Raw genomic sequence first — 20,000 nt, forward strand, 5'->3', positions numbered from 1 at the left:
ACTGGCCTGGTTTCCGAGACCTTGCCTCTCCTCTAAATACCTTAGTTCATATGTGAGGGCAGGCTGGCTCGGTTGCCGCGATCTCGGTTTTTGCAACCGTATCGCGGTAAGCAGGCTGGAAATGTTGCTACACTTCAGCCCGGTTAATGGGAGGAAACTAATACATTGCATTTTTGTGATAGAGCGGATATTATCGATTTTTTACATCCGAATCTGCCGTTTTCTTCGGTAATGAAGCTCGGAATAGTTTCCGTTAATAGGTAACGCAAGGTCAAAAGAAATTTGAGGTTGCTGAACCAAAAAAAAATCGAGCGATTCTCACCAGGCTTTTTCGTTAGATTTCACACCTGAATGGGCTGAAAGTCGACATAGGAACAGAAACCAATTTCTTCCCGGTAACCGACCCAACCCGGTCAACCAGGATCATGGGAAGAGGCCCAAACACTCACTCACTCACTCACTCACTCACTCACTCACTCAATCACTTACTTTCATATTAAGACTCCTTCCGCTGTTGAGTTAAAACGTTTGCTACATTGGGTATATTTCAACATCGCTATGGTATTCTCATTCCTTTGCAGATTCCTGCTGATAAGTTAAAATGTTAGGGGACTTAAATACTTACTGATGTACAATCAAGAATGGAAACCATCGAGCATCTTGCAGTCATAATATTTGCTATTTTTAATCTGTGGAGTAAGTAGAAGACCTTTTAAGTTTGTTTTCATTTCTTTATCAAATTAATCTATACGAAGGGTGAGTTTGCTTGCTCAGTCACGCAACGTGAATTTGAACTCCTACGGAAAATTTAATCGAATTAGTATCGTTAATCGCGTTGGGCCGAGTAAAATAAAGGCTTAATATCACGCTTGTTTCCAAAATATTCAAAGAGAAACTTTGAAGAAGACGAAGTAGTTTTGCTGAAAATGAAGAAACCTGAACGTGAAAGCGGTGCCTTCAGCCAATCAGGAGCGAGTATTTTTGGTGCTCGACCAATCGTAAGCGAGTAATTTTGCTTTCTTCAAAAGCAAAATTAAGGAAAAATGCCCTCTTCATTGACCTATCAGAATTCAGTAATTTTGCCTTCTATGTTATTAAATACCAAAAGAGTCCCTTTCATCACAGAGTATTCCTTTTTAAAAATAAATCCAGCACTGACGAACTCTCACGCTTAAACAGGAACAAGCATCGAAAAGGAAGTTTATTGGGAGGCTATAATTTTCGTTTGATAAACTAATTTCAATGCTTCCTGTAGCGACGCACCGTACATCTGCTAACTTAAATAATTTATTCGTTAATGATTTTAACGAATAAACGTAGAACGGAAAGGTGTAACAAAATAGCATAACGTGACAGTGTAACCAAACGGTTATCAAGAAAAGAAATAAAACCTGTCGACAATACATATGAGTTCACGAGGATATGGGAAAAAAACACTATGATAACTCTTTTTTGACATTTAAAATCTTAAAAATCTCTCTCCAACATGAAAACGAGGCTAAAACAAAAAATAATGTCCAAATTTGAAGTATTTTATTGGTCTTATAAAGCAAGCAAGGATAGATGTGATAATAAATATTTTTGGAGTTTTCACATGGAAAAGACGAATAATTTTTTAGTGAAGGATCTCGCACGACTCTCTATTAATTATAATCGGATAATCAACATGGCGGCCCATATGTCAGGTAATGTTATCCTATGGGTTTCTTCGCTTATTTCTCTGCTTCTGTATCGTAAATCAGATAAATATGAAGGCACAGATGACCAATATTCACTTGTTATCATTTCAAACACATTAAACAAAGATTTTGTGCGGAAGGATAGTCTAATACTGCCAGTGTTTCTAGGTATGCATTTTGAGGACTGAAACTGCAGTATGCCCGCATTACCTTCAATTATATTTTGCATTTGAAAATTATAAAAACTAAAGCACCACTCCGAAAAAAAAAATTCCTATACATCCGAAAACCTTTCACTTTCACCACCAAAAAAGCGTATTTGTTTAGACACAAGAAGTGATTGCACCGATGAGTCTGGAGAGGAGTCTGGAGAACTTAAAGCTCTACGTGATATACAACCAGGAAATCTCTTCTTAACGCGGCTGAGATTTCACAATGTAAACCTACCTATTTTAGATCTTGTTGAGATATTGAAGGACGACTGAGGTTCCAAACATCCAATACCACCCAAACTGCTAAGCATTTTTTTCCCATAATGCTCTTAAAAGGATTTGCAAAGCTTAAGCGACTTTCAATCCTGAATGGAACTGGAAATGGACATGGGGAATGGTATTTGTTTGCAGACGGAAAACCTTAAGAGCACTCGGGAGCTCGTTCAACGTGTCCGTGCATTCCGGATCGAATTGGAATTTGACAGTTTTGGAGAGAGGAAAACCGGGGTACCCGGAGAAAAACTTCTCAAAGCAAGGAGGGAACCAATAACAAAATCAACCCACATATGACGCCGGGACCGAGAATGAAACCCGGGCTACTTTGGTGGGAGGCGAGTGCTCTCGCCACTGCGCCATCCCTGCTCACCTTATGCAATTTTCTTTTTTATAGCATATTCAAAGAAATTCATTTCCAGTTGCATTTCATTTTTGCCAACTGAGTCCCGAACCCACTAGTAACAGAAGACGAGAGTAGATTATGTTCCTTGCATCATCTCATGTATCCCTTTTGATCGGCTATATAAAAGCCAGGAACGTTTCCATGACTTGATGTGGTCAAGGGCTGAAATAAAATTTCAGTAGTAATATAATAGAATTTAACGAAGGGCCAAGAGACTGACACATTTTGTTCATCACAGTGTAAAAACGTGCAGGAATCCTGGAGTTGGTCCTATAAACAAACTGTGGTGATTAACATATTATGATACATTTTAACTTGACGTTTAGGGTGATAAAATATACCTTTTTAGAAGTCATGGTCGAACAAATTTAAAAAGAATATGTATGTGTAAAACTTTGAGAGAGACTAGCAACTGGATTAAGGACAATGATCTTAACAAATAAATATAATACAAGCAGTGAAAACTGGCTTGTTTAATTGGTTAATAATGCCAGAGTTTCTCAATGACAACGTTTTCGTTTGACGTTGATTTAAGTTCGCGTATTAGTAAGGTTTCTTTTATTTCACACTGTAAATCAGAGCTTCCACTTGCCAAGACTTCAAATAGGTCACAGTTGATGTTGTGACCGGTTTTGATTGTGTGATCCCGCAACAGGGAAAGTGTAAATGTTACCTGTAAGGGCTCTGTAATGATCCGTCTTCCCATCAGGTAAACGACGTTTCGTTTTACCAATTTAAACGTTACTGCAATCCCAACAACAGGTTTTGTACACAGTGTTGTATTTTTGACATATACAGAAACGATCTTTGCAGGGGGGAGGAGGGGGGGGGGGGGTTAAAAAGACTTACAATACAACTTTATTTCACTACGCTAGCCACACACAACAAAAGCTGGTTTCCAGGTGGGGCGTAGGTAAACACGTTACAACCGAAAAAGTGGAAAGAAATCCTCATCTACTATAAAGTGCTCAATAGCAGAGCTAGAGCTATGAATAATTATACTCCAAGAGCTAGGTTATTTGAACATTTACTGCAACTCTGAGTTTCATGCTTCTTGCGAAGCAATCATCAGGCAACTGCCAGAAATAACGGTTACAATCACAGAAATTTGAAATACGTTGTTCTGTATTTCAAATTTCTGTGATTGTAACCGTTATTTCTGGCAGTTGCCTGATGATTGCTTCGCAAGAAGCATGAAACTCAGAGTTGCAGTAAATGTTCAAATAACCTAGCTCTTGGAGTATAATTATATATATATATATATATATATAGGAAGAATGAAAAAATGAGTCGCTGGCGAATATATATATATATATATATATATATATATATATATATATCTGACTGATTTTTGAAGAAGGTGGCTGCTTAAATTTTCGGTTGAATACGGGCGAAGCCCGTATTCAACCTCTTGGCGCGGTCTTTGAACCAGGGGGGGCTCCGTCAAGACATGCCTGTGCAAACTCTAGAGTGTCTAAGCTATGATTTAAATGTTAGTTTGCACCTATAAGAGCAAGGCAAAGTTAGTTTAGGGGGGGTTGATTATACCCTGAGTTAGAGTTTGTGCCTTGGTTTAAATCAAATAACTTGTCAGTATTTCTGTGACACTACTTGCCAGAAATTGATCGCCTATGACTTAGGAATGACCAAGAAGCTAATTCTCTTATATAGGACTTGATCAAAATTTAAGTCAGGAAGTCAGGAAATGTCTTACCTTGACCTCTCAGGTGCCACAGGGATCCCCATGCAAGGACCAGTAAAATAATAATTAGACACGTGTAAACTCGAGAAGTTGCATTGTCCAGGATGGGGTAAGGTTTGATCCTAGCTGCAATCATAGCTGTCAGTAGAGAGAACTTTGTTGTGCATCTGAAGGTGCTAAGTTACAGCATCAATGGGTAGCTTTTTGTAAATCCAGTCAGATATATATATATATATATATATATATATATATATTTAAAATATTTAATATATTTAAAATAGAAGTATATTACATAGAATCAGTGCGATCCAATAGAAAGCATGAAGGGCGAGGACGCAAGTTTGCGTTTGAAATCAGAAAGCGATTTTGTGGTCTTTGCCTCATAGGGAAGATTATTCCAGAGCATTGCACCACTATACTTAAAGCTGCGCTTCAAAAAATTTGTGTATGGCCTTGGAAGTGCTAGATCAGTCTCGATATTCCTAAGATTGTAATTTATGTTAGTATCATTTAGCTTTACAAAGGAGTTACTCAGTTGGGGGCAGATAGATCATTGAGGATTTTATACATAAGGGTAGCCTTTGTATGGAAGCGCCTGGTTTCAAGGGATTTCCATTTCAGGTTATTCAACACATCTGTGGACCGAACATCATATGAAGAGCCTGTAATAACCCTTCCCGCACGATTATGTAATTTTTTTAATTTATCTTTTAGTTGCTTACCTGTATCCCACAGGGGTGAGCAATAATCAAAATAAGGTTGAATGAGTGATCTGTATAAAGTTACGAGGGTGCAGAGGGGGACAAAAGGCTTAATTCTTCTCAAAGCACTTATGCCAGCACATGCTTTTTTACATATATACTCAATATGAGTTTCAAATGTAAGCTTTTCATCTAGTAGAACTCCCAAACATTTGTTAGAGGTTACGCGTGAAACCAAATTATTATCAATGGAGATTGCATTAGGTAAATCTCCAGGTTTAGTGTTCAAATTATATGTTGACCCAACAAACATTAACTTAGTTTTGAGAGGATGGAATTGGAGCTTATTAACAGTGAGCCAGTCGCTTAGATTTTTTAAATCAGAATTTATATTATTGGCAAGTGCGCCAATATCAAAACTAGAGGTAAAGATTTGAGTATCGTCTGCATATAAACACCGGGTAGTGAATTTTGAACAATTTGGTAAATCATTTATGTAGATAAGGAAAAGGAGAGGGCCAAGAATAGAGCCTTGGGGAACTCCACAGAGTAAGTTACTTTGAGAAGATAAGCAACCATTTACTAAACATTGTTGTTGTCGGGCAGTAAGATAAGACTTGAACCACATCAATTCTCTATCAGCGACTCCATAAAACTTAACTTTCTCTAGTAAAATCGAATGATCAACTGAGTCAAAGGCCTTACGAATATCAAGAAAAACTACACCTGTCAACTTGATTCGGCGAGTGTTTTGAAATATCAACTTAAGGTTAACGAAACCACAGAATTGAACTTACTAACACAAGAGTTGAGGCAGCGTTGATCACTTCACTTTGAAAACCTAAATAGAGTAAAACAAGGAACTCTGGAAATAGGATCTGAGAAACATTATTCTGATGTTTCCTCAAGATTTCCTTCACATTGTAAGTAATGGTGCTTCCCGGATAGCCGTTTTGGAGTAATTACTCGCTTCTTAACTTGAGACAGAGTAGACTAACAATGAGGATGATGAACAAATGCGTGAACAGCGGTAGGTAAGTGTGCGAATCAAATAAATTTTATACTTCCTGGGTGTAAAGGAGTCGCATTTTGTGTAGACACCAGTAAAAATTTTTCTTTCTTTAATTAAACTAACTCTGGCTTTATTAACCAATTAAAGAAGCCAGTTTTCACTGCTTATATTACATTTGTTTCTTAAGAGCATTGTTCTTAATATAGTTACTAGTACCTCAAAACTTTACACATATAATATCTAGATTTAGTCAAGCCTAAAAGCGGAGATCCCAGGTTGTTTATTCTTACTGGTTGTAGGGTTAGTTGTCCGGGTTTTGGTGTTTCCGGTTACTGCTTAAGTAAATCATTTCCGTCGCTTCCACGGTAAATTTCACTTGAAAAACCGATATGGCATGAATCACGAAGCGACGAGTGCGATATTGGTTTTTCAAGTGAAATTTACTGTGGAATTCACTAGTTAGGCAATGAATATTTTTTGAATCGCATAAGTTTTAAAATAAAACAAACAAATGCTCTGCGAGCGAACGGAAAAGGAAGAAAAAAGACATTTCAGAGAAGACCACAGGCCCCCCAATCTAACAAGACGATTTTTCAATGCATCAGTAAGAGAGTAGGTTAAAACTTAAGTTTCCTACCAAATAAATTTCCCGCGAAATTTTATTATGTTTAACTAAACGCTGAAAATAAAAATTATTTAACGAATTTTCAGTATTATTTTATTTTTAAAATTTACTATTCTCTGTCCAAATTTGTATAACAGACAACATAAACATCACATGCGCCACGAAAGAAAAGGCGCACTTAACCTCTTCGTCGCATTCTCGTGCAAACAACAGGAATTTTTACCACTAGCGAATATCCTTTCTCTGTTCTTTAGCAATCACCCTTTCAAATTTCAAAGAAATCAACCCATCTTCGACGCGACGAAAGGTCAAATGAATTTGGGCAGTCATACACCTTTTTTCAAAATGGCCGCCATTTAAATATTCTTTTGTTTTTTGTTCAAATTAGCCCTTGATGCCTCGTTCTTAAGCTTAAAATTCAAAAGAATATTTTATCTTAAACGAGGCAACAAGGGCCAATTTGTATGCGCATAAATCAGCGGCCATTTTGGAATAAGGTGTATTGGCAACTCGAGGCACTGAGTTACGGGTCGCGAGGTGTCTTAAGTATTTTCTCACAAAATTGCTCAGAATTGAAAAGTATCCACTCAGAACACAAGAAGATCATTATAAATTAAAGCTTATTCCACGTAAAAAGTAGGTTCTGAAGGAATCTTTGAGAGTGGAAAACAAGTTAACGGTGGACCGAGATGTAGACACGCACTTGGAATAAGTAATAATGTTTACGCAACAAAAGGACGCTAACCTCCTTTTGACAGGAAAATCCTTTACAGTTGCCATAAAAACTATCCAGATGTCCTCGCTAGCCTCTGAAGAAGCTCTCTATGTATTTTTTCCCGTGATTTCGATTAAAATTCCGGCTTTTTTCTTTACTTCGTAGACGTCATCTTTGGTCGCGCTAACGAGTGAATTTGGCAACGCACATCACAGAATGACATCATCTCAATGGATATCATTGAAAATTGGCAAGTGATTGGCTTATTTAATAAACACCCAGCCTACCAAATTGAGACGGAAACTGAAGTAACGCCAATTTTCCGCAAAATTTCCATATTTTCGCTCGTATTCCGCTGAAGTCACTTGCCTGGGCAAAAAACTGAATGTTTAATTTGCAATAAACTTTTCCTACATCAAATATGTTGTTTGCTTCTGTTTTGTGTCATAAGCCGTTATCGATATAGTAAAATCAGTAGTCGTTTACACCCTCTTGCTCAGTTTAAGAGAAACTTCGCTTAACTTATTTTTTACCTCAGGTTAGTTATGTAGTGCAAAGCTTGGGGCGCCTGTGAGTCAACTGCCAGCGATTAAACATGATTAGAAATCACATACCTATAAGCTCGTCATGTGACAGATTGTTAGGAAACTTTGTGAGTTCAAGGTGTATTCCACTTTAATTTATCGCTGAGAACGAGATCATTCACAATTCGATGTATTTCATTAAAACACACCAGAATGGCCTGGAACAAGAATCGGCAAAATAAGGCAACCAAGAAGGGACAAACTTCAAACAAGATCTCCAAAAAACTATCTGTACGTGCTTTAAACAAACTTGTGAAAACACAAGCTATTGATATTTCTTTTTAATTTTGCCAGGACTCATTGCGATTACTTGTTTAAAACATAAGTGAAAATATTTCTTATCATTGTCGAGGCACATCGAAAAACAGTTAGGCAAATAAAAGAACATTTGTTTGCTCGCACTTTAGAGCAAAACAAATCATTGACAACTATTTTTTTATGTCCAAAAAGAGCACGGATGAGAATGAGTTTTCTTCCTGAACAAAAAGTGGTAGAAGTGAACCTCGTGCTATAGATAAGCTCATGAAGTGATAATTTATACATCCTAAACTCAGACTTAATTAGTTAGTCCTGTCCAAATCTGTCTTAGCGTATTCTAATATACTATATAGATTTAGCCAAGCCTAAATTAAAGCGGATCTCCCGTCTCTAACCCCAGAAAGCAATATAGTGTTCATGGAAATGATTATGCTTTTGCAGAAAGTACAAAATTAATTGTCATCAGTGTGTTCAGTTTACAGTAATCAAACAGATCAAGCACCTCTTAGCTGACAGCAGTAAACAAACAAGCCTTGCAAACAATAACTATCAAATTTAATTAAGAATTAAAACTGAAATTACATGCGCGGTAATCTCTTTCACATTTTCCATTTGACTAACAATCTTTACTCCCTCTGTCTTCAGTTCAGAAAAACAGCAAAAATCTTTACTAATTAAAAAGTCAACCTAAGTTGTAGTAAATTTGCTTACTCGACTTCAACTTCACGGTCAAACAAGGCAGCTCACAACTGGACACCCATTTTACCCAAGTTCGAGCTGAGAAGTGGTCTCCGAGCCAATGTGGCTTCATGTTAAACCATTTCGTCTGTCAAGGTCGGTGTCTTCCGTCCTTATTGGTCTTATTTACCATCCCCCTCATGCGTCATCGGAAGATAACAACGTCCTATACTCGCATGTACAGGAGACTGTGGATTGGTTTCTTCATCTTTATTCTGAAGCTTTGGTTTGTGTGACTGGGGATTTTAACCCAGCCTCAACTAATATCTCCTCTGCGGTATTTAAGAGGATGCTAGGCCTCACCCAGATCGTGAAAGTTTTAACTCGTGATTCGGGTACACTAGATTGGTGTTTAACCAACTCACCTAAGTGTCTTAGTGACCCGAAGCAGCTCCCAAAGATTGGTCGTAGCGACCATTATTGCGTACTTGTACAGCAAGTCCCTTCAACTTAGAAGAGAGGTAAACGCACAATCATCAAACGGGATACTAATGATAGCACTTTGCGCCGGTTTGGAAGATGGATCACCTCATTTTCTTGGGATGAGGTGTTTTCTCTGGACAGGTGTGAGGAAAAGTTTAATCTCTTTTACCGGATAACGTCAGACGCAGTGAATCGCTTCCTACCTTTGAAGTCCTTCCGTGTACATTCCTCCGATAAGCCCTGGATCTCGCCAAAAACGAAGTTCTTGGTCGCGCGCAGACTACACGCGTTGAATCGATTTGGCAAGAACTCCCATGCATTTAAAATGTGGAGAAATAAAGCGCAAAGGGCAAGTGCATCTGCCAAGAAGTTCTACTATGACACCGAAGTTAAGGGGCTGAAAGACTCTAATGTGGGGAAATGGTGGAAGGAAGTTAAAAGCCTGCCGGTATATCGGACGACTCAGGTCAGTGGTATCGTCAGCTAGTGGACGGAGATGTTATCGATTCTGTTGCTATCTTGTGCGACAGGATTAACAACTTTGTCGTTAACCTCACCCTGGAGTTTGTCCCCTTGCCCCTGATGATGTGGCCGGCATTCGGTGGAGTGTATACCACCTGAGTTGCTCACGACGCCCTGGGAAGCGGAGAAAGACTTACGCGGGATTAAGGTCAAGAAAGCCCCCGGACCTGATGGGCTCCCGAACGTTGTCCTAAAGGAGTTTGCGTACGATCTGGGCCCGTTCATCAGTGACATGTATAATGCTTCACTTCGGCAGGGCTTTCTCCCGCCCCTGTTTAAGAGCGCGGATGTGAGACCTCTCCCGAAGCAGAAGCCTGCGAGGTCTGTTGAAAAGGACATTAGATCAGTCTCGCTGACGTGTCAGGTTGCTAAAGTGATGGAAAGCTTCACTCTGGCTAGATTACTGCCTGTATTACTTGACAAACTTGACCTTAAACAGTTTGCTCTTTCCGGGAGATTGACCACTCAAGCGGTAGCGTATTTGCTCCATCTTGCATTAGAAGCGCTAGATAAGGGAAAATGCGCGTTATGTCTCTTTTTTGCAGATTTTAAAAAAGGGTTTGACCTTATAGATCACCGAATTTTGCTTCGTAAGCTTTCAGGTTTTGGTTTACACCCCTCCTCGGTGAGGTGGGTAGCCGCGTTTTTACAAGGCAGATCTCAGCGCGTCCAGCTTGCAAACGTGTCATCAGCTAGTAAATCCCCGAATGGTGGAATTCCTCAGTGGACTAAGCTGAGCCCCATTTTATTTGCCGTCATTGTAGACGATCTGGTGCGCTCCTGGGGTCCTAGAATTTAGTACGTAGACGATCTAACAATATTGGGGGTAATTCCTCGCAACTCTGCATCTGTTATGAAACATCTTGTAAATGAAGTTAACAGCCTCGCTCATTGTAACAACATGCAGTTGAACCCTAGTAAGTGCAAGCTGGTGTGGGTTGATTTTTTGCGTTATAATATACAGTCAACCAATAGCGGCAGGAGGTTCTGTTATTAAGTCGGTGGAATCGTTCAAGCTCCTTTGGGTGTATCTAAGATCTCTCCTAGAGTATGCATCGGTAGTTTTTGCAAACTTACCGCAGTATCTCTGCATGGCGGTAGAAAGAGTGCAGAAGAGACCCCTACGAATCATCTTTGGTCCTGACTTGAGCTACCAGGACGCTCTCGCGCGTGCCGGGCTACTGTCTCTAGAGGCCAGACGCCATCTGGCGTGCAAGAAATTTGTGACAGAAATTATGCACTCAAGCCCGCGTTACCCCCTAATTTCTAGCAAGGTCGTTTCGTCGCAAACTTCGTATTCGCTGAGGTCAGGACCATCATGCCATGTGTTACTTGGCCGAACTGACCGGTTCTCAGAACTCGTGTCAGTTAAATATGCGTCGTATATTAATTGTGCGTAATTATGCGCTTTCCATTTTACTATATTGCTACCATACTATATTTATGTCTTTATATTTACATAACTACACGTATATTTGTATGTTTGCGAGTGCATTGTGTAACCCTATCAGTTATTCAGAGAGATCTGCGAATGGTGGAAATAAAGAAATATTGTATTGTAATAGATGTGATTGCTGAAATATGTCAGAATCTCTGTCAACACGGAATTGCAAACTTTTTCAGCCCTTCCTTTTTTAGCTAGTTTTACAAAATAAATAGCCTTACTTAGCAACAGAACGGGAACGTCAGTGGCGACGGCGCGCGCGCAGAAAAATATACCAATGAGAATTCAGAATTGAGTAGACTCCACTCTTTCTTCTCTATTCTAAATTTTTCTGCGCGCGATGACGCAACTGACTTTCCCGCTCTGTTGCTAAATAAGCCTAATACGTGAGGCAGCGAGGCATATAAGCTTATTATTAAAGAAGGAAAACTAAAGCTTACCTGAATGCTAACCGTTTTGTCTCGCTCTATTTCACTCAGCTTTACGTTGATTTTCTTTGAAATTTTCGCTTCTTCTCGTTCCTCAGCTTCTCTCGAGGATTTCTTCGCTTAAATTTTTCAAACTTTCGTGCTCTTTCCAGCTTTTTATCACGTTGCTCGTCAGTAATATGATTTCCAGCCAGAAAAACGCGGGTTGCCCAATGCAACGCTGCCACGCGAAATCCCGCCAAGAAAAATATCCCGAACAATCCCTTCCCCAGAGGCTGTCCTGCTTCCCCGCATCCACCTCGTGAGTCTGTACGGGTGGACGGACGTGCGTGAGGTCATAACCAAAATTTCTCGAATGGATAGATTTCCCAGAAAATCTTACCCATGGTGCTCCGCTGCTGAGCTTCGTTCTCCTGGGGTGCATGCATTATGCCAAACCGACCGGTCAGAGATAAGTGGGAATACCGAAGGAAAATGGAACGACATTTTCCGATTAAACCGGGCCAACAAATAGGAATGGCTCTTGCCACTTTTTTTTCCTTTTCCGAATTCCCTAATTAGGGCAAAGAACCGGTTTGTCAAAAATGGAACGGCGAATTTCGGTCGGAATATTGCAACCTAAATAAGTGGACCACCTCCAGAGGTGATCCCGAATATTCCGGTCGGAAGAAACCGAAACGGACCTTTCTATTTGATTTCCAAACGAAATTTCCGGAATCTTTGGCATAATGCAAAGCATCCCTGAGGTCCCATATCAAACCAACTGTGAAGTCGTCGATGTATCATGTTATTATTTTAAACTTCTGTATCCTAGATTGAACTTTTGATTTTGGTAGTTACTTGATTATTTCCTGGCAGTTGAGAAGAATGAAATTATGAGTATAGGGTAAGAAACAAATACGCTTTATATAGCTATTCCTTCTTCGTACATGACAGACTGACAAAGTGTCCTTCTTTTTCCTAGGGTCGTGTGCACACAACTTGACTGATCCTCAAGGAAACTTCTCGAGCCCGAATTATCCATCCAGTTACCCACATCACCTGAACTGCACCTGGTCTATTACTGTAACACCAGGCAGCTACATTTATTTGCAGTTTTCTAACTTTTCTCTGGAAGATGGTGGAAGTCACTGTTTTTATGACTACGTGGAAGTATCTGACCCAAACTATCCATCGGGTTCCATACAAATAAAACGCTGTGGCTATCAAAGTCCTTGGTGTGTTTGGAGCACGAGCAATGTACTACATGTTCGATTCGTTACTGATTCCTCTGTTTCATCTTCAGGCTTCATGGCATATTATGTAACTTACGGGAACCCTGGCAGCGGAAACTGCTTGTCTCTTAATGCAACACAAAGTAAGGAAATACTTACTGAGACTGAGCATGTCTAGGAATAACCTTAATTAGCTGCAAACCGATTTTGATAAGTGTTACGAAGTGCCCTCTTCCTATACCCTTCTCCTTAACTTTGACATTACTTATATCTAGAAAGTAGCAGTAATGAGAGATTATGGAGTGTGTTTGAGCTTTCTTCCTTTTGTTGAGATATTCAGATCCATTAAGTATTTTACATTTTGCTAAGGATAGGAGCCTTGCATCAAATACCAACTTAATCTAAATGCATCACAAAAACAATTTGTGTTGGTTTTTTAAGTTTATCGTCACTTTTACATGTTCTATTTATCCAACTTTTATCTGCTAGCAGAGGTTTCAGAATCGATACTATGGACGAGGGTAGACTTTCATATACTGGATAAAAATGGCTCAACACAAAATAATTGTTATACCGATTAGCAATTGCCTTGGAGCCAAGGACGTATTGCGACGTCTGTTTCCTTAAAAAAAAAGAAAAAAGAAATCAGAACTACATATACACAACTTTGCAAAGTTCTTATAAATAGCATCAATCATACTTGATGCTATTCAGAAGAAGCGGGTGCTCACATTGGAACTACATTCTTTTCTCGGATTGAGCTAATGACAGCTCCAGTTCAAAGAATTGATAATTCCTTCTTTTTTCTTTTTAATTAATTTTGATGACATTACGTGAAAACCAAGAATTGATCTGAATCCTGAAAACTCGCATTAGTGTTCATGTAGTCTGTCAGCTCCTATTAATCTCTTTCTCTTTGCAGCTGTCTTTTCAGGTTCAATATGATTTACTTCAATTAGTTTTACTTCCTCTGGTACTAGGTTTTAGACAATCATGTTTACCTGTGCACCAACTTGTTTTCCCTGTTTTATGTTCCAAAGCACTTTCTCCGACTACAGCGACTGCTGGTAGGAACAGATTCGATCTTTGACTAAAGTTTATATGTAGCGTAGGCAATCACAGATATAAACAACACACTATGCAAGAGGAAAAGTGAAGTGAATCAATGTGAAATCTTGAGAAACAAATTGGAAATACTGAAGCAAAGTGCGTTTGACTTTCCACGATTTTCAGTAGTAATATTAAGAAGTGTACTTTTTTCTGGCAGCAAACTATTCGATGGAAACAAGTACAACTCAAATGCCCTCTACATCACGTATGTATTGAAAACCTTCTTATTTAATTAAACTCTTTAAGATAAACGAATGACAATTCAAACCCTTTTATTGGTCTCTGGGGCCTTTAGCAATGAGATCATTCTAAACATAATACAATAACTACACTAAACGGTAGAAATGAACTTATCTCGTGCTATAGATAGACTTCAAGAAATTGTCCCTTAAATCTCTCATGCTTATCAAGTGATAATTTATGGATCCTCAACTCAGACTAAACTAGTTAGTCCTGTCAATATCTGTCGTAACGTGTTCCATAAAACCAATACTGAAGTCGTAGATGTAAAATCAGTTATAGGAGTTTCCCAATTTAAAACGTCTGTAACCTAGATTGAATTTTTGTTTTTGGTAGTCGCTTGATTATTCCCTGGCAATTGAGAAGAATGAAATTATGGGTAGGAAACAAATACTCTTAAGCTAGTCCTACTCCATACATGAAAGACTGACAAAGTGCCCTTTTTTTCCTAGGGTCGTGTGAAAACAGCTTGACTGATCTTCAAGGAAGCTTCTGGAGTCCGAATTATCCATCCAGCTACCCACATCACCTGAACTGCACCTGGTCTATTACTGTAACACCAGGCAGCTACATTTATTTGCAGTTTTCTAACTTTTCTCTGGAAGATGGTGAAGGCCACTGTTTATCTGACTACGTGGAAGTATCTGACCCAAACTATCCATCGGGTTCCATACAAATAAAACGCTGTGGCTATCAAATTCCTTGGTGTGTTTGGAGCACGAGCAATGTACTGCATGTTCGATTCCTCGTTTTCAGCTTCAGGCTTCATGGCACATTATGCGACTTACGGGAATCCTGGCAGCGGAAACTGCCTGCCTCTCATTGCAACACAAAGTAAGGAAATACTCACTGAGCATATCCAGGAATGACCTTAATTAGCTGGAAATCGATTTTGCTAAGCATTACGAAGTGTCCTCTTACCTTTCTCCTCAACTTTGACATTACTTATATCTAGAAACTAGCAATGCGCTTGAACACCACAAATATGCAGGTCTGTTATTTGTATTTTTAAAGCGACCGCGTTAACTAAAAGAATAAAAGGATGTAATATAATGACATTATTTAAGATATTTATTGACTTTCCTGAACGCTAAATTTTACGTATTCTCAACTTCCAGCTTAAAGGCTTTCTGTTATGGTAGATGAGGCTTTGCCTAGGTCAAAACACAGATTCTTCGATATCCGACCAGTAACCCAGCAATGCAAAAATGGTTTCCATTACTATATACTGTTGCAGAATTTTGGGTACTATTGCCGGCGAATATAAATACTCTTTCTGATGCGCTCGAGATTTTTTCGGCGCTTCAATCTAAATACCTACATGGGGTTGCCAGAAATCTCAATGAGTGATTTTTATGACACTCAATTGGCTTACCTTTTTGCTTGTTTTTATAGACCGTGAAAATAATGGAAAAGGAATGTGGCTCGAATGTGAGCAGGCGTTTCTTTGGGGGAAGCGTCGCGTGACATGGAATAAATAAACACAATTTTACTCGGACAGAAAAACTCAAAAGAAACGCTCCAAGCTAAGTCGCAGCCAGCGCAGGTTAACGCGAGCAAATCAAGCACATGTTCTGAGCCTGCATTATTTTGTTCATTACGTCACGTTGCGTGGGCACGAGACTCCCGCATCAAATCGAGGCCAGCAGTCAGTCTGACACGAAAAATCTCAAATCGACACGATTAGTAAGCGTCCCGCTTCGCTCGAACGCAACAAACGCGATAACAATCACAAAGTTTTCCCCTAAATCTACTGTTCAATTAAATATAAAAAGGTTGCGATTACGTTAACTTTGAAATAATACGAAAGCTATTGTTCACTGGGTTGCTGTAGATACATAGTTGACGCTTACGCTTAGCGGGACACTTACTGCATGACGCTTAACAATATCTGCGTGCATCTTAGATTAGGTGTAATTCCGAGGAAAAATTTATTCAAGAAGAGTAAAATTTGTCAATGATGATGTTCTTAAGAGATTTACAGTAGTTAATACCTTTTTGCCCATCCCCCTTCCCCTAAAAGTATGAAATATAAAACATTCTCGGAAATATAATTTTCGGCTTTTCAGTGTCAATTGACACTTCTTTAATAAAGCTGTTTTTTTACATATATTTTTTAACGTGATCACCATGGCCTTTAGAGCAAGATTGTTTCTGGACTGACGCGGCAAAGCTATACGACCATTGAATTTCATGTTTCTTCCTCTCGGCTTTTTGTTTTAACCACAACTGCCAAAATGTATTTCTGTAGTTTTACATCAATTGTTTCTTTGTTATGCACATCGGTATTTTCGCATGTTGTAACTAATTCTCTAATTAGTATCATCTTCAGTCAAAGGCCAGTCCTTTCGCCGGTTATACTCAAAACTATTACTCTGAACCCTGGAAACTCGTAGTAGTGTTCATGTAGTCGGTCAGTTATATTAAACTTTTTCTTTTCGCATCTGTGTTTTCAGGTTCAATCTGAGTTACTTCAATTAGTTTTAATTCCTCTGGTACTAGATTTTAGACAATTATGTATACCTGTCCACCAAGTTGTTGTCCCTGTTTTCTGCTTCAAAGCACTCTCTCTGACTACAATGACCACTGGTAGGAACACATTCGATCTTTGACTCAATCACAGACATAAACAACACAGTACGCAAGAAGAAAAGTGAAGTCAATAATTGTGAAATGTTGAGAAACAAATTGAAAAGATTCTGAAGGAAAGTGTTTGACTTCCCACGAGTTTCAATGCTAACATTGATATTTGTACGTTTTTTCTGCCATTAGACTATTCGATGACGACAAGTACAACACAAATGCCCTCTACATCGCGCACGTATTGGAAACCTTTTCTTTAAGATAAACGGATGACAATTCAAACCCTTTTATTGGTCTCTGGCGCCAAGCTTTAGCAATGAGATCATTCGAAACATAATACATTTTTACCGATGCGATCATTTTAAATATAATATATATATTTACCCAGGTCTAAAAGCGGAACTCCACACTTATTTCTTTACTGGAATTTAATAAGATAAACTAATGTCAATGCCGAGACTCGAGGCAGGACTCCAGTAAGGTATTCTTTATTGTGATTATCATTTTTCTCACGTTTTTGCTGCACAACCATAGCCACCATATCCTGCGAGCAGTTGGTTTCTCCTACGCTGCATGTGCAGCACGGATTTTTGCAAGTATGTTTGCGGTCCTCTGCATAACGACGACATGAAATCACCAAATTAGAGGTTTTGACCACAACGCAAGCATGCAACAGAGAATCTTTTATTCTGTTTTGACCACAACGCAAGCATGCAACAGAGAATCCTTTATTCTCTGTTTTCTCTCTGAAATCGCTGGTACCAATTTATTTTTAGGAAAATTCGCCCATATTGTAGGATGTGAACGAGACTAAGTGATCGCGAAAGACGTATGATAGAGCCAAGTTATATTTTGAGGTGACGTTTTCGTGGACCGTCGCCGTTGTAGATCTTAAGGTCCCTATTTACCTAAGACATCTACCATGGCACTATAATGATGTACGGTACCAACAGAATGTCGTGTACTATTAGAGCTACATATTGCGCAAATTCAACTTGAATCAATTGGAAAACAAAACGCAGCTCCGTTGACTCTGATGGAATAAAGAGCTGTGTTACTTTCCTACCACACATACGCAATGTGTGCCTATTTTTAAAATTTGTTAACTGTCACTTCTGAAGAGGTATGCTGTATCATACGAAACGTCTACTTAAAATGCATTATAATATGTTTATCACTGCAGTTTGTTTATTGTTTTTGATCAAGTTAAAATGGCCGAAAAATAAGAGTATTTATGATGGTCCTATAGCAAAGTAAATATTTTAACGATCTGGGGGTTCTAATTTATTCTTACAACGGGCTTTAGTTAACTGATGGCTAAAGTCTGTACGTCGTCTTTTCTTTCAGCTAAACCGAAGGTAATAATTCCTTTACGAGTGGTTCGAACAGTCTCAGAGCATTATGTGTGGTGCTTGTCTGAAGGGACACCACCTATCAATATATCAATGATGAACTCATCCACAACCTTGGCCTTCGGGACTGAGGGAATAGTGAAGAGCAAAATCAACCAGGATGGTAACTATAGTTGCATCGCTACCAATGAAGTTGGCACTGAATCAAAGACGTTTCACGTTTCTCTCATAGGTGAGATTTTACTGAGCTTATTGCCCTTCGAGTGTGGTTACTTCGTTATCACACAAAACAAATAAGCTGTGGCAATAACGGGATGAATTATAGAATAAATGTTCCATAACATCAATAGTTTACAGCTAAGCTCTACACAAGACATTTTTTCCTGAATACCACTGAATCTTCTTTTGTAGTGGTTTGTGTTTTACCCGATTTTCACTTGTTTATAATCAGATGATCTATTTGCAAATGTAAGATTTACAGAAGAATTTAAATTGAGACAAGAGCACCCAAACACGAAGCACCAAAAACCTCCCCCGAATATAATCTCATGAAGTAACTTGGCCACTTGTCTTTAATGCCTAAATTACATTTCCGAAGTTTGAGATTTAAAACAAGTCCCATGAAGGCCAGGCTATTTCTTTACCTTTTGACAAAGTTTTGATTATCTTTTACAGATTTTGGCGTTTGTTTGAATTTGTGTTACTGCCGCGGCATTGAATATCGGTTTCAAGTAGAGAACATCTTTAACTGCAGTGGGACACATTCAGCTCATCTATTGAACAACATACCAACGACCACGACGGAGCTGTGAGTTTTTAACTAATGATACTCCTAAAAAACGTGTATTTATTGCTTCTACCTCTAATTAATCGTACACGCAAACTTAGTAGCAGTAGTAACCTTCATTTGCTCAAAAACACTAAACGCTCAATATGAGGGCTGCAGTCCTGATAGTAAATGTATCCTAAAAGTGCTGTTTGTTGAAGGAGGTTTGGGTGTATTTGTGTCAGTTTCCTAACTACGTACAGTAAGTTTGAATGGCATTGAACTAACAGCAATATTCATTTGGGACTTTTGTCTATAAGTACGGCCAGTGACCGTGTCATTAGTTTTGAATACCAGCTCTACTTTTATACGCCGAGGTTTTTCGTCCTGCATTATGCAAAGCCGTCAAGAAGTGAAGCGTTTCGGGCGGAGTTTAATGAACGAGTCCTATGAGAAGACGAGTGGTTTGCCAAAAGTTGGAAGGAAGTACAAAATGAAGCCTTCATAACCATAAAAATAACAATGCCTTGGACGTTTTAGGTTTACGTAACCCCTCACTGCAACGGATATAGACCGGATAGAACAACCATCGACGACATCCTCAGATTGAAAATCTTTCTTCTCATGTGGCCGCTAATTTTCGATGTTTCTAATTTGAAACGTTGTTATTAAATATCAGTTTCTTCAGACTCCATTTTAACACTTTTGCTGCATGATGATGCTAAATGCAACAGTGTTTCTTAAGAAAAGAATTTAAACTGTGGTATACTCCAGGAAGACCTATCTAGGATACACCAACAGAGTTTAGTCTATTGCATGAAATTAATACCAACTACTGTTAAAATCTTTGCAGAATGAATAAGCGGAATTTTCTCATCACTACCTAAACATAAAAATCTCGCTCCTCTCCACACTTGTGTTAATGAAGACTGAAATTATAGTTTTTTCATCCTGGTGATTGCCTCTGACACTGTTGACTGTTCAACTACTGCAAAATATTGGGGTTATTTTTA

General features: G+C 38.8%; 1 pseudogene; it reads left to right on the forward strand.

The window, feature by feature from the left end:
• The window catches only part of LOC137988292 (uncharacterized), a 15,255-nt pseudogene extending 5,306 nt beyond the window's left edge, over positions 1-9,949 (forward strand).
• The last annotated feature ends 10,051 nt before the right edge of the window (positions 9,950-20,000 follow it).

This window comes from Montipora foliosa, unplaced genomic scaffold (genome assembly GCF_036669935.1).
Source record: "Montipora foliosa isolate CH-2021 unplaced genomic scaffold, ASM3666993v2 scaffold_412, whole genome shotgun sequence".
Lineage (NCBI taxonomy): Eukaryota > Metazoa > Cnidaria > Anthozoa > Scleractinia > Acroporidae > Montipora > Montipora foliosa.